We start from the raw sequence: 16,511 nt of genomic DNA, 5'->3' as shown, positions 1-16,511 counted from the left end.
TCCAACATTCCCTGTCCTCTCCAACTACTGCTCCATCTCTAAATTCCCTCTCTTCCCTAAAGTCCTTGATCACATCATTGCTACCCTGCTCCATGCCCATGTCTCCCACAATTGACTGTTTGATTCCCTTCAGTCTGCATCCTGAGACCACACTAATCAAAGTTACTAATGACATAATTTGTGATTGTTACTGGTGCATTATCTCGCCTTGTCCCTCTCACCAAGTTATTTGCTTTAATTAAAGAAAGAACTTGCATTTATATAGCACCTTGCACAACCTCAGGACGTCTCAAAGCACTTTTGAAGTGTAGTCACTCTTGTAATGTAGGAAACGTGGCAGCCAATTTGCGCACAGCAAGCTCCCACAAACAGCCATGAGATAATGACCAGATAATCTGGGTTTTTTTAGTGATGTTTGTTGAGGGATAAATATTGGCCAGGACACCAGGGAGAACTAGTGCCATGGGATCTTTTATGTCCACTTGAGAGGGTAGGCGGGTCCTTGGTTTAACGTCTCATCCAAAAGGCGGCACCTCCGACAGTGTAGCACTCCCTCAGTACTGCACTGGGGTATTAGCCTAGAATTTGTTCTCAAGTCCCTGCAGTGGGGCTTGAACCCGCAACTAGGGTTGCCAACTCTGGTTGGACCATATATCGGGAGGTTTCATCACATGACCACCCCCTCCAACTGTCCTGCCCCCATTCTTCTACCGTTGGTCATCCGACATGTCAATTCTGGGGGAAATTGGTCAGTAATGCTGACTACAATACCCACAATCCTCTGCAATCCCGAAACAGCTATATCCGCATAGTTTTACCAGTTAGTGTGGTATACGCCAGGGTTACATTGTATCCTGTGTGTGTTGCGGCTCGGCTGTTTGTTGTAAATCCGACCAGAACTATACGGGAGAAGAAAATGCCGGTATGATTTTTTTCCTGGGTTGCTCGCAGGATTGTCCTGAAGATTAAACTTCGATTCCCGGAGCCTCTAGGACAATCTGGGAGGGTTACCAACCCCATCCACAATCTTCTGACTCAGAGGCTAGAGTGCTACCACCGAGCCAAGGCTCACGCAGGAAAGTTTCATCACTGGTATTTTGTATGGACAGGCTAAGTGTGAAATCACTGTTATGTATAAGCTATAAGTGAAATGTTTAAACCATACAACCAAGTAACCAAAGAGCGAAAACAGGTGCATAAGAACATAAGAAATAGGAGCAGGAGTAGGCCACACGGCCCTTCGAGCCTGCTCCGCCATTCAATAAGATTATGGCTGACCTTCGACCTCAACTCCACTTTCCTGCCTGATCCCCATATCCTTTGATTTCCCTAGAGTCCAAAAATCTATCCATCTCAGCCTTGAATATACTCAACGACTCAGCATCCGCAGCCCTCTGGGGCAGAGAATTCCAAAGATTCACAACCCTCTGAGTGAAGAAATTCCTCCTCATCTCAGTCTTAAATGACCGACACCTTATCCTGAGACTATTCCCCCTAGTTCTAGAGTTTCCAGCCAGGGGAAACAACCCCTCAGCATCCACCCTGTCAAGCTCCCTCACAATCTTATACATTATATGTTTCAATGAGATGTACAAGTTTCTGCACAATGGAATCACTTTTTCACACATTATTTATTGAAATCTAAACTTAAAAAAATAGAAAAGAACATTTGCTTACTCCAAATGCTTTAGCGAAGTATGTCACAGGTTGGTTTCCTCAATGGTTGCTTTGTATAAATACGGTAATATTCTGAAGCCTGTCGATAATGACTAATTTTGGGGCTTTCTTACCAGTTAGTCAAAACTGGGACTTGCTTACTAGTTGGCCAGCATAATAGGCAGTTTCTCTTTACAGGTGATCATTTAAGCAGTTTTAATGTTGATGTCCTCAAACAATAGATCCATTATGAACATTCCAGCCTACTGGCGGGGAGAACTTCCAACCTGTATGATTGTATCATTTCAATCAAATCTTTGGAACTGGGTTAATAATAGATAGGTTGCATTTTAGTACAGGAAGTGCAGATCATTCTGATAAACTGACGTGTGTGTTCTACAATCAACATATTTTTACTTTTTGAAGTAAGATGGTGGTTCAGATGGCAATATTCTACAGATGTATCTTGAACCGTACTTAATGCTCACTGATAATTTCTTCCGTTTAACCACAATTATGTCAGTTGATAGAAGCTATAATTTAAATTTTGAACATAGTTTAAATTTAGAAAATGAAAAACAGGACTGGAAGGTGCAGTGGGTTAGTATACTATACTTCCACCTCTAGAACTTGGGCTCAAATCTAGCACAGAATAAATCTGTGATCAGGAGTGATTTCCCATTGTTTATAATACGTCAATTGTTCCATGAAATACACTTGTGAGAACACTTAAAAACCAAAAAAGAAATTTGAATGGATGTGACAGGAAGCTTTATACTAAACAGCATAAAACCAAAACCAAATTTTCACAAGACATATGGGGAAATCCGTGGCGCTCAGGTTGGAGAGGGTGTAAGTAACATTTACGCCCAGGGCAGGGCCTAGATTATGGGCTTGATCCCAGTTCCTGGCCCTGCCAGGACTCCACCCCACTTGGACTGGATTTTTAAATTCCGGTTGGGAGGGTGGTGGGCTACAGGCAGATCTTCTCCAGAGAGCTCCAGCCCACGTCAAAGGGTTATGTTAGGGGGAGTTCTCAGGCTTCTCGGTAAGAGTAAGGTTATATTTCTTTCCCCAGTATGACAGGGAGCCAGAAAAGTTGCTTGGTTATCAGTTCAGTTATAGTGCTAGCTTATGAATAGTTTTAGCACTACACGAAACTGTCTGATGATACTGGAATGATGTCATGGGTTCCCTTTATAGTGGCCATGCTTGTTTAAGTTAAAGGTCAATGATCATGTTGTTATGACCTGTCAATCTAAAAGTTTTTTTATCACCTCATCCCTCTTTTAATTGCAAATGTACTTGATGGACCAAGCATACCCACTCTGCACACAAACCTTCTTTCCTCTATGGAATAAGCTCACGGTTCCAGGGTAAGGAAATCAACAGCTGAACCAAAAGTACAGAACTCTTGGGGCAAACACAGCATAGATAACATTGTATACCTGCCAGAATGAAGTTAAACACACAGACTACAAGGCCTCAGTGATTTTGTTTTCTCATTGATGACTGCTTCTTTTGGTACTCTGTGTAACAGTTCCTCTGCTTGCCGTGTGAAAATGTAAACATTTCTGCAGCCATCATGTTTTAATTACCTTTCAAGTTAATTAAAAGTATGTTTATTACAACTTTTTGAAAAATAAAGCAGGTATAAAACAACTAATATTCAGACTTACCATATCTCCTCCATTTTACTTGGAATAATCTTAATGGCACATGGTTACCTATAAAGTATCTTGTCAAACATTTATAAACAGACAGATACATTGATGTTCTTGGTGGTGAGATGTCTTATGTTAATTTTTTCAGGATTCTTTAACTCCTTTTGCCTCAGATACTTTTAGCTTCTTTGTTCTAGACTATTTGTAGGTGAAATCTACCTCCCTACACACTTTTTACTGTTTCTATTTGCCCTGTTAGCCAGGTAAAATATTGTAGCACACCCAGAAAAACGAACAAAGAATCTTTTAAAAATATTTATTGACCTTTAACCGCCAAACAAATTCATTAAACAATAATATGAAAAGCAAATAGCAGTAATGACGAAACAAATATTTTTACAGAAATAGTTAAACTTTGCTAGGTCCTTAATATAGTAGAAATAATACATAGTTCACAACTCTATACTAAACTAGACTACAATTAAATGTAGTGATTCTTGTTTCATCAACTAATTGAGTTAACTACCTCAATTAACACTCCAGAAATTCCAAATAAACTGTCTTCTCTTTGAAGGCTCCAAAGTCAAAGATTTGAAAAGAAATAGGCTGATTAGACAGAAACTGGTGGTACGTAGAATTTAACAACTGTTCAATTTGAAAAGCTGCCAATCAGATACATATCGAAACAAATCACACAACATGTTTGTATTTGAATTGAGTGACTTGGCTACTCTCTCTACCAAACTGCCTGGCAACCATCCAAACAATTGCAGCAACAATGTATCAAGTTAAACTGGGACACGATTTCTGTGAGTGAAGTTGGTTTTCAATTCATCACGTTGATTCAATACCAACTAGACAAAAGTGCTTCACTTCTGTCACACCTTATTTTGTTAATTTTTTGTGCTACTCAGTCAGTGTTGTGTAATGGAACATTTATTTTGCATTTGGTCCACCCAGTGTTTCTCTTAGGTCAGATGTAGTATGACCAGATGCAGAGTAAAGTTCATCTGGCTCACCCTTAGACTGTAGCCTTTTCTCCGGATCACTCCTGGGAATGGGTGCACAAATTCCCTGAGAATTTGCGCACCCATTAAAGGGAATGGAGTTGCTTCTGGATATAGATGCCTTATCCTCACTAGTGATATCCAGGAGGGTGGGAGTTAGTCCCAAAATGGCAGATATATTTGGGAATAAAAAATGTGACTTTTTAAAAAAAATATTAAGGATTATTTCTATAATAAAATGTTTCATGTCTATTGAATTGAGTCTCAGTGTTCTGTTTGGTCCAACAGTGACTAATTAGATTGTAAAACCAAAAACTGAAAGCAGCCTTGACAAATGTGGGGATTGTTAATATGAGATTTGAACAGCATCAGGAAGGTGAGTAGCATACCATCTCGGCCTTGGCTCAGTGGTAGCACTCTCACCTCAGTGTAAGAAGGTCATGGGTTCAAGCCCCACTTCAGCTAGGCTTACACTTCAGTACAGTCCTGAGGAAGTGCTGCACTGTCAGAGGTGCCGTTTTCTGAATGAGACATTAAACCAGACCCCTTTTGCCCTCTTAGGTGGACATAAAAGATCCGATGGCACAATTTGAAGAAGAGCTGGGGAATTCTCCTAGTGTCCTGAGAAACCTTTATCCCTAAACTACAAAACAGATTATCTGGTCATTTATTGGCAGTTACATTTCCCTATGTTACAACAGTGACTGCACTTCAAAAGTACTTCATTACTTTGGGAGGTCCTGAGGAGATGAAAGGTTCTATATAAATGTACATTCTCTCTTTCTAACTTGAGAGGTAGCAGCATAAGGTCAGTGAAAAGCAGCAGCAAGGGGGGAGTGTCAATCTGAGACCTTGCATTGGGGCCATGGGGAACATTGGAAGCCACACTCCAGGATCTGAACCGTTTATGATCAATGCCTCAGGGTATCTACCAGTTTAAAAAAAAATATACGCACACACTATTTACATATGCATTGGCAGAGTACGTTAAACAAAAAAGTCCTCCCTCTAAATATCCCACTCCCTTTAATGAAGAACTAGGTATGCACTGCAAGGCTTGAAAACCTTAAGTGGCCTTTTTGTATAACAATGATTTCAGCCTGAAGACATCCAGTGATTCTCTGCTAGTCTTTACCTACATTGGGTGGGTTTTTAAAGTTAGAGAGACTCTTTGCTTCTTGTTTACTTGTATGAACATGAGTGTAACATGAACAGATATAGTCAGGAAATCCTTATTTGATCTCTATCACCTTCTAACTCAAACAATTACACTCAGGAAATTCCCTTTATCTCAGAGAAGCAAAGTGCTCTTCTGTACCATTGCACCTCTACTGTCAAACCTTAAACTCACTGCTCCTCACCTTTGAATCCTCATTTCTCACAGGACTTTACTGTTTCACACACAAAAATGTAGAATGCTTTATCTAAACAACAGCTGGAAAAGAGTACTTGTGCCCACAGTTTGCCCCAGAGTTTGGCAACTTTAAGAAGCAACTTCAGTGTAAAACCAGGAGTAGACATTTCAGATTGGACAGAAAGATCCTTATTTGGCTCTCCTGATGCTGAAATCTTTCTGCTGTTCAAATTCTGATTATGTATTTGGTATAAAATCCAAGCTTTAACATGTCAGGCTGATTTTTTTGCTATCTTGGTGGATATTTAAATGCATCACGATGCAAAGTTTTGTCTTCCCTCAAATAGCTTTGACTAAACTTTAATTGAGTTTGATATCATATCAACTTGACCTAGATTTCCTTTCCGTCAAACTATAATAAAGTATTAGTGAATTATGATCTACTGTAGCTCAAGCCCCGTGCTCCCACACTGTCTCAGAATTTTTATATATCAACCTTTGTATGACATACATCGCTAATACAAGAATAAGGGAAAAAAACAAAATCCAGCAGTGTTCTGTAAACAGATAGTGGACACTTTTACATTGTGGGCCTGTGCAGTCTGGGTCCTGGGAGAATAATGCCAAAATGACCTCCCTGTATTGTTCTTCCGTTCTTACATTTGAAATCTGCGGCCAATCCCCTGGTGGTTGGTTCAATCCAGGGAGGAGTTAAGTTCAGTGGTACCTCAGGATATCTGACTGCTGTTGGAACAACGTAGGTCAGGAAATTTACACCAGGGAGTGCTGGTGACCACATGAGACCCGTGCAAAAGGGCTCAATCACACCATTGTAGTAAAAAGAGCCTTGTGATGTTTCCTGAGTCTGTTTTGCCTTCTTTCCTTTTTTGAATTTATTCAGCTAGATTGAAACTTTTGCCACTATCATATCAAACAGCTTTAGGTGCCTTCGGCACTTTAAGTACTTTGATGTCAAGATATTTGTTAATTTGGTGAGAATTTGAAACACAGGCGTAACATTTTTTTGGAGCGATGCAGTGATCAGAACTGAATGCTTTGGAGGAATTTTCTGTCCCAGAGCATGAATGCAGCAGTCATTACAGAGTATCATGCAGTGCAGTCCAGTAGAAGGACAAAGAGAGAGTGCAGAAGGCATAGAAGGTACATGGCTTGCAGCTGGTACTACCCCAGATAGTGAGTACACCACAACAAAGTCAGCTACCTGGACATGGCAGAGAAGCAGTGCATGGCTAGGCTCAAACGCAGCAGTGGGGCTGTGACTGAGCCATGCTATTTTCTCCAAGAAGACCTGTAGGGACAGACTTTTTTTTATTCGTTCATGGGATGCGGGCATTGCTGGCAAGGCCAGCATTTATTGCCCATCCCCAATTGCCCTTGAGAAGGTGGTGGTGAGCCGCCTTCTTGAACCGCTGCAGTCCGTGTGGTGAAGGTTCTCCCACAGCATTGTTAGGTAGGGAGAACCAGGATTTTGACCCAGCGATGATGAAGGAACGTTGATATATTCCCAAGTCGGGATGGTGTGTGACTTGGAGGGGAACGTGCAGGTGGTGTTGTTCCCATGTGCTTCCTACCCTTGTCCTTCTAGGTGGTAGAGGTCACGACTTTGGGATGTGCTGTCGAAGAAGCCTTGGCAAGTTGCTGCAGTGCATCCTGTGAATGATACACACTGCAGCCACTGTGCGCCGATGATGAAGGGAGTGAATGTTTAGGGTGCCAATCAAGCGGGCTGCTTTGTCCTGGATGGTGTCGAGCTTCTTGAGTGTTGTTGGAGCTGCCCTCATCCAGGCAAGTGGAGAGTATTCCATCACACTCCTGACTTGTGCCTTGTAGGTGGTGGAAAGTCTTTGGGGAGTCAGGAGGTGAGTCACTCGCCCCAGAATATCCAGCCTCTGACCTGCTCTTGTAGCCACAGTATTTATATGGCTGGTCCATTTCTGGTCAATGGTGACCCCCAGGACGTTGATGGTGGGGGATTCGGCGATGGTAATGCCGCTGAATATCAAGAGGAGGTGGTTAGACTCTCGTTGGAGATGGTCATTGCCTGGCACTTGTTTGGCGCGATTGTTACTTGCCACTTATCAGCACAAGCCTGCATGTGGGCACGGACTGCTTCATTATTTGAGGGGTTGCGAATGGAACTGAACACTGTGCAATCATCAGCGAACATCCCCATCTCTGACCTTATGATGGAGGGAAGGTCATTGATGAAGCAGCTGAAGATTGTTGGGCCTAGGACATTGCCCTGAGGAACTCCTACAGCAATGTCCTGGGGCTGAGATGATTACCCTCCAACAACTACTATCATCTTCCTTTGTGCCAAGTATGACTCCTGCCACTGGAGAGTTTTCCCCCTGATTCCCATTGACTTCAATTTTACTAGGGTCCATGGTGCCACACTCGGTCAAATGCTGCCTTGATGTCAAGGGCAGTCACTCTCACCTCACCTCTGGAATTCAGCTCTTTTGTCCATGATTGGACCAAGGCTGAAATGAGGTCTGGAGCCGGGTGGTACTGGCAGAACCCAAACTGAGCATCGGTGAGCAGGTTATTGGTGAGTAAGTGCCGCTTGATAGCACTGTCGACGACACCTTCCATCACTTTGCTGATGATTGAGAGTAGACTGTTGGGGCGGTAATTGGCCGGATTGGATTTGTCCTTTTTGTGGACAGGACACACCTGGGCAATTTTCCACATTGTCGGGTAGATGCCAGTGTTGTAGCTGTACTGGAACTAGTTTGGCTAGAGGCACGGCTAGTTCTGGAGCACAAGTCTTCAGCACTACAGCCGGGATGTTGTCGGGGCCCATAGCCTTTGTTGTATCCAGTGCACTCAGCCGTTTCTTGATATCATGTGGAATGAACCGAATTGGCTGAAGACTGGCTTCTGTGATGGTGGGGATATCACACTGCACTGTCAGTGCATGTACTGATCAATTTGATTCACAAGACAGCTTGGTTATGCAGACAAAGGCCATTCAGCCCATCTCAGCAAGTTCCTAAAGTCTCCCCATTTCGGCATCTAATTGGTTCTCAAAAGATTCCAGAGTTTTTACAAACATAGAAAATGATGGACAGGAAAAGACTCACTGGCCCATCTAGCCTGTCCCATATAATTGTGATGCCTAACCGCACAGAACTCCCCACCTGCCCGAAGCCATATAATCTCCTGGGAGAGCTGAAAAACCAGATAAAAACCCAATGCTTTAGATGTTTGGACCAGTTGTGGGGGCAGGGTATCATCTCCAGAGAGGTGTGCACAATTATATTGTGTACTGCACAATGCATAACATTGCTATCGACTCACCCTGGACTTGGATGAAGAGCAGCTGCAATCCATGAAACACCAGATAAAAATGGTGCACAGCAACCACCAACAGCAGGCCACACACTGCAGCCAGGAAACAGGTGGCGTGAGGGTCTCCTTGACCAGTTCTTCCAGTGAGTTCTGCAAAAGGAAATCATTAATTTCTATTAGACATATTTACAATTATAGAATTATTTGCTTTGACTGTATATTTTAGCATAGACCTATATGTGTGTTCTGTTAGGTTTATTTTTGGTCAACTGACACTTTATTTTCTGCACATGAAAGAATGACAGATCATAAGATATAGTAAAGTGAATTCATGTATTCGGTGTTTCAATGCTTGTGGTGTATGTGTTTAGTGTATTTTTGTCCCTCGTGTATTGTTAACTTCTGCATGTTAGTTTTTGAAGTGCTCCACTAACTGCTCCCCTAGTTGAGGGAATAACCCTGATGGGTAGCTGCATAACCGAGGGACAAACTCTAGTGGATACATTTGGCAGGCTACCTGTGTATGTGACTAATCCTAATAAACCTGTATCACTGCCAACACTCTTCTTTGCTGGAATGATTGTGGGCCCAATGCTTTCAAAGGCACTGCCTAATGTCACTTGTGCATACAGAGATGTGTGACGATGACGACACAGAACTTCTGCTGACATCTGCTCCTGTGTGACTCCACAGATGCCATTGCTGTAAGGGATCTCCTCATGGGGCCCACCACAGATATGTGTGAGTGTAGAATGCTGGGCATTTAAGAAGTCTTTGAATCTTTCTCTCATGGTAGCTTGCAATCATTCTCCAAGTGAGTTATAGCCAGCCCTGACTATACACGTATCCTTGGTGTCAGCTGTGGAAGCATCCAACGCACCCACTCCCGGGTTTGACCCAGGCACATTTGGATGCGTGCGTGCACAGACACCCGGAAGTTCCACCCCCACTTACCGCTGGCGAACCAATACTTAAAAGAGCAATGTACCTCATTAAAATAGTTGAGGTACTTAATTTTTTATGTATTACAAAAGTAAAACAACTTTAATCGTGCCTGTTCGGGTTTCCCATCGCTTCTGCTTCACGTCAGGTGAAAGCAAGGGCCGGATCCATGAGGTGAGTGCGTTTTTTGCACTGCTTGTGGCCCTGGGGGAGCAGGAGTGCTTCATTCAGGCCCTACAAGCTAACCTGGGGCAACATGACTCCATGATCGGCCGATTTCCCCCCCCCCCCCACGATGCTAGACAACGCCCCCCCCCCGGATGTACTGATGCTGGACCCCCAATCTTCCGATGCTGGACCCCCCCCACCCGATGCTGGATCGCCCAGATATTCTGATGCTGGACCCCTGATCTTCCAATGCTGGACCCCCCCCCCCAATCCTGGACCCCCTGATCTTATCTAAGGCCCACCCGATGTTGTCCATGTCCCCCCACCTCCCTCCACACCTTCTATTTCTTACAGGGCTCACGATCTCTCCCTCCCTGCTCTCCGATTTGTGTCTCCTTTCCCTCCTGACACTGGCACGTGGGAAACCCGGAAGAACAAATACTCACCTCCAATTGAGTTGCGATTGCAGATTACGACACACTCATTTGGCTTTTGGGTTCCCCAGGCGAGTATCTAAAGATGGGCTGGGTTCCCGGCTCCCAGCTAAAATCATGCCCCATGTGTCACTACCATTTTGTTAGTGAGACATAAGCTAGGATGAAAAATAGCAATTCAACCTGTTTTGTTTGACAGAAATGGACTGTGTTTCTTGTGCTATGAATATATTTGCCAGTCTGTCAAATTGCTGCAACTCATTTTTTTGTATTTGCATAATTAGAATTAGAATCATAGGATCATAGAATCGTTACAGCACAGAAGGAAGCCATTTGGCCCATTAAGACCGTGCCAGGATTCCATCCCATGATTACCAAATAATTGCTAATTGTTTACGCATACTAACTTGCTTCACAAGTATTAACACACAAGACCTGACTTTTACTGTGATTGTGTAACATACAGAAGCATCACAAAGGCTTATGGATATTCAAGCTGACTAAACATTTTAATTGGATGACAAATAGTGACTCATGGCCTGGTTTTGAAATCACTGAATTTTTCTCAGCTCTCCAGGTGCCTGTCCTTCTTGACGCAGACTGCTGACTGGGAAGTAGCTGTGTGTGTATGTGTGTGTGAGAGTAGTAAGGCACTGTTGTTGTAACTAAGCACTACTCTTCCACTAGACTCCATAAGGGCATGCTTTATTTGTGTTGTTGATGTTTATACTTTGTTGCTGATACTCATTGCAGACCCAGGTGCCAAATGGCTAAAAGTCCATTTCATATCTATTTCTCTGGCCTCTACCAGTAGTGCTTGGTAACCTGGTATTACAAGGTGTACAAACGTCATAAATGTTGATTTGAGCTCCTTTCCTCACTGGCTGTGTCTCACTTCCATTTTGCACCTCCCAGGCTGACATTAAGAATACACCATGCAAAGGACTCTGGTAGGGGAAAGGGGCAGAAGGCATGGCTTAGCATTTCAAGATATGAATGTGCTGCATCGCTGAAGCCACTCAACACTCTATACTGATGTAAAGCTGATTCTTAAAAGAACATAGAACAAAAAACTTTATTGCTCATATTTTATGGGTCTTTTAGGTCACTCTGCACCATTTCCAGCTAAAACAACCTACTCCAAGGACTCCGTCAATGCTGTCGAGCCACCTGCCAGGAGAGTTGCCCAGAGTTATCCCTCAGATTTTCCCTCCCATCAGAGGAATGCCTTGTCTCTGCTCAGTATACCTCCCTTATATTATGGCTGAGAGCTTCCATACTTTACCACCCTGTGATAAAGTGTGTTGGAATATCAGTGGAATGAACCACCAAGATGGCTGGGTCAACCGTTTTATACTGTTTGGTGAAAAAGTTAAAGTATGTTATTTTACCAGGAACTATGGGGAAAAAATGCCACTTAAAGACTGAAATAGTGCTCCCCGATTGATCTAATGGGTAAAGGCATTGAGCTGTGTAGCAATATACCATACAGACCAGAAAATCCCAGTTTTGATTCCTGGATTTTGTTGAGATGGCTATCTCAGCCAGGATAGCAGTAGAGGTACTACTGGTCCCAGTGCTCTTGGGTTAGAGAGGGAAAAAAAATCAGCCAGAGATCCCATTCTGGGCAGACGAATGTTGGATGGGGACAGGATTGGACTCAGTTGTGTGGCCCTTGACATTTGAATAACCAACTGATGTTCACTGCGTAGCTGCCCATATGAAGAATGTCAACTGGAGAGTTGGAGTTGCTCTCACATGTGGAACTGTTCGCCAGCACTAGTCAACTCCTTCAGGTGGAGAGGGGAAAAATGGGAAAAACATCAAAATAAATGATAGGATATTTGTAGACTTAAATTAGATACTATCCAATTATACAGGGAAACAGTCCTCTATACTATTATTAACTATAATCTCAATTTCAACAACGCCTGGCATGTTACTGCAGAGCACAAATAATACATTGACAATGTACAACACACCAGAGTTCAACGGCAGTGCAGTTTGTTCAGCTGTCCAATGCAGACTTGCAGCATGGTTGAACTTTCAAAATTAATGGGGGGCGGGGGTCAGATGGGCCAGTTGTGTTATATATTAACTTGCTGTGCCTTGGGCTGGGAGACCTAGATTTGAGTTCCAGCCTCAACTAATGTTCATTCTCAGGCTTTCCCGAGATGCTGAGATATTCATCTGGGATGGGTGATAAAATGTAATACCAAGATAGTGGTGAATGCCTTGCTAACAGGAAGGAATGAAAATGAGAAGTGTGCTGACACCTCAGTGTGAAGTAAATATCAGAGTGATGTGTGGCTCAGACAAGCAGCTTTGAATACAAAACATCACTGATAGAGTAAAGATTGAATGGTGAAACTTCCTGCCTCAATATTATAGATTTAATCCAAGTGTTTGGTCTGGCTAGAATTAGGGGGGGGTCTGTAGGGCCGACAAACAAGGCATCCAAGGAACCCTTGAGTTATGAGGAATGTTCCAAATACATCTAGAAGCAATAGTTAAGGTTAAATATTCTCAACAAGAAGTGAAAAGCAGAGAAGTTATGTTAAACTTTTATAGAACCTTGGTTAGATCATTGTGGAGTACTGTGAACCGTTCTGGTCTCCATATTATAAAAAAGGATATAGAGGCATTGGAGAAGGAGCAATAAAGATTTACTAGGATGATACCAGAACTGAGAGGTTATATCTATCAGGAAAGATTGAGTGGGCTGGGCCTCTTTTCTCGAGAAAAGAGAAGACTGAGGGATGACCTGATAGAGTTCTTTAAGATTATGAAAGGGTTTGATAGGGTAGATGTAGAGAAGATGTTTCCACTTGCAGGGGAGACCAGAACTTGTGGCTATAACTATAAGATAGTCACTAATAAATCCAATAGGGAATTCAGGAGAAACTTCATTACCCAGAGAGTGGTTGGAATGTGGAACTCGCTACCACAAGGAGTAGTTGAGGCGACTGGCATAGATGCATTTAAGGGGAAGCTAGATAATGACATGAGGGAGAAAGGCGGCTCGTGCATAAACACCGGTATTGACCTGTTGGGCCGAATGGCCTATTTCTGTGCTGTACATTCTATGTAAAAAAAAATGAGCAAGGGCTTTTTATACATGGCTCTTCCTGCCAATAAAAACTGATAGCTTGAAGGAGCGAAATGTGGCCAAAGCTCTAAAACTCTTAGGAAGTGGAGGTCAAAAACAAGGCCGAGCCAGATACCATTCTCTGCTGACAGCATTTTCATATTGAATTACATGGATTCTACAAAAATAATAAGATAGCAAATGCTCATCACTGTGATTTCTACCCCGTTCATGTGCACATATTGTGTATGTCACTGTGACCAAACTGCAGCTAACTTTCCATTCAAGTGCCTATGTGCTTTGCTGATAGGGCATTCAATACTGTACAAAAAGATTAGAATTGAAAATGATAAAAAATCTGATTTCCACAACAAGATCCCTCCCAACATTTCAATTTTTCTTGCCTTTCATTCAATCTCCTCAGCTCCTCCTTGTAAATCACTTGGAGACCTTCTCCTACTATGCAACACTATAAAGATGAAAGGTGTTGTTGTTTACAAAGCTTATAGTGTTAGATCATTTTGAATTCTGACCCAGACAGTCTGAAGAAAGGGACGTTTTATTACATCTGCAACCCTGTAGCACAGCTTGACACTGGGTTTTCTGAAAATGTGGGTGGAACAGTGCATTATAGAAATCATAGAAATTATTGAAGTTTACGGCACAGAAGTAGATCAAATGGCCCATTGTGTCTGTGCCGGCTCTTAGCTAAAGCAATCCAAAACTAACCCCACTGCCCTGCTCTTTCCCAAGGGCCCTCTATTTTACTGTGTTTCAAATATTTGTCCAATTTTCCCTTAAAAAATATAGTGATGTCTGCCTCAACCACTCCCTGTGACAAATCAGTCCACGCTCCAACAACCTTCTGTGTAAAGAAATTTCTCCCAGCTTCTCTCCTCACTCCCTGAGTGATAATTTTAAATTGTTGACCCCCCCCCACCCCCCCGTCACTGACCCCCAAACCAGAGAATCACTGACTCCCCAAACAGAGAATCACTGACTCCCCAAACAGAGAATCACTGACTCCCCAAACCAGAGAATCACTGACTCCCCAAACAGAGAATCACTGACTCCCCAAACAGAGAATCACTGACTCCCCAAACAGAGAATCACTGACTCCCCAAACCAGAGAATCACTGACTCCCCAAACAGAGAATCACTGACTCCCCAAACAGAGAATCACTGACTCCCCAAACAGAGAATCACTGACTCCCCAAACAGAGAATCACTGACTCCCCAAACAGAGAATCACTGACTCCCCAAACCAGAGAATCACTGACTCCCCAAACAGAGAATCACTGACTCCCCAAACCAGAGAATCACTGACTCCCCAAACAGAGAATCACTGACTCCCCAAACAGAGAATCACTGACTCCCCAAACAGGGAATCACTGACTCCCCAAACAGAGAATCACTGACTCCCCAAACAGAGAATCACTGACTCCCCAAACCAGAGAATCACTGACTCCCCAAACAGAGAATCACTGACTCCCCAAACAGAGAATCACTGACTCCCCAAACCAGAGAATCACTGACTCCCCAAACCAGAGAATCACTGACTCCCCAAACAGAGAATCACTGACTCCCCAAACCAGAGAATCACTGACTCCCCAAACAGAGAATCACTGACTCCCCAAACAGAGAATCACTGACTCCCCAAACAGAGAATCACTGACTCCCCAAACAGAGAATCACTGACTCCCCAAACAGAGAATCACTGACTCCCCAAACAGAGAATCACTGACTCCCCAAACCAGAGAATCACTGACTCCCCAAACCAGAGAATCACTGACTCCCCAAACCAGAGAATCACTGACTCCCCAAACAGAGAATCACTGACTCCCCAAACAGAGAATCACTGACTCCCCAAACAGAGAATCACTGACTCCCCAAACAGGGAATCACTGACTCCCCAAACAGAGTATCACTGACTCCCCAAACAGAGAATCACTGACTCCCCAAACCAGAGAATCACTGACTCCCCAAACCAGAGAATCACTGACTCCCCAAACAGAGAATCACTGACTCCCCAAACAGAGAATCACTGACTCCCCAAACAGAGAATCACTGACTCCCCAAACAGAGAATCACTGACTCCCCAAACAGGGAATCACTGACTCCCCAAACAGAGTATCACTGACTCCCCAAACAGAGAATCACTGACTCCCCAAACCAGAGAATCACTGACTCCCCAAACCAGAGAATCACTGACTCCCCAAACAGAGAATCACTGACTCCCCAAACCAGAGGATCACTGACTCCCCAAACCAGAGGATCACTGACTCCCCAAACCAGAGAATCACTGACTCCCCAAACAGAGAATCACTGACTCCCCAAACAGAGAATCACTGACTCCCCAAACAGAGAATCACTGACTCCCCAAACCAGAGAATCACTGACTCCCCAAACAGAGAATCACTGACTCCCCAAACAGAGAATCACTGACTTCCCCAACAGAGAATCACTGACTCCCCAAACAGAGAATCACTGACTCCCCAAACAGAGAATCACTGACTCCCCAAACAGAGAATCACTGACTCCCCAAACAGAGAATCACTGACTCCCCAAACAGAGAATCACTGACTCCCCAAACAGAGAATCACTGACTCCCCAAACAGAGAATCACTGACTCCCCAAACAGAGAATCACTGACTCCCCAAACAGGGAATCACTGACTCCCCAAACAGGGAATCACTGACTCCCCAAACAGGGAATCACTGACTCCCCAAACAGGGAATCACTGACTCCCCAAACAGAGGATCACTGACTCCCCAAACAGGGAATCACTGACTCCCCAAACAGAGGATCACTGACTCCCGAACCTTAACTAATGGGAATGGGTTTGAAATCCAAGCCAAACTGAAGGAATAAAAATCCCATTTC

General features: G+C 43.5%; 2 protein-coding genes across 2 annotated transcripts in view; one reads left to right on the top strand and one right to left on the bottom strand.

Moving 5' to 3' along the window:
• akip1 (A kinase (PRKA) interacting protein 1) overlaps positions 1-9,120 on the bottom strand; it is a 90,042-nt gene extending 80,922 nt beyond the window's left edge. The window contains exon 1 of the mRNA XM_067993954.1: positions 9,006-9,120. The gene's annotated coding sequence lies outside the window, so the exon portion shown is untranslated. The remainder of the gene's footprint in view (positions 1-9,005) is intronic.
• The window catches only part of dennd2b (DENN domain containing 2B), a 378,850-nt gene that overhangs the window by 61,656 nt on the left and 300,683 nt on the right, over positions 1-16,511 (top strand). The gene's annotated exons all lie outside the window — the stretch shown is intronic.

Source organism: Heptranchias perlo, chromosome 12, assembly GCF_035084215.1.
Source record: "Heptranchias perlo isolate sHepPer1 chromosome 12, sHepPer1.hap1, whole genome shotgun sequence".
NCBI lineage: Eukaryota > Metazoa > Chordata > Chondrichthyes > Hexanchiformes > Hexanchidae > Heptranchias > Heptranchias perlo.
The sequence above is the reverse complement of the archived record's forward strand: the minus strand, read 5'-3'. Positions and strand labels throughout refer to the sequence as shown.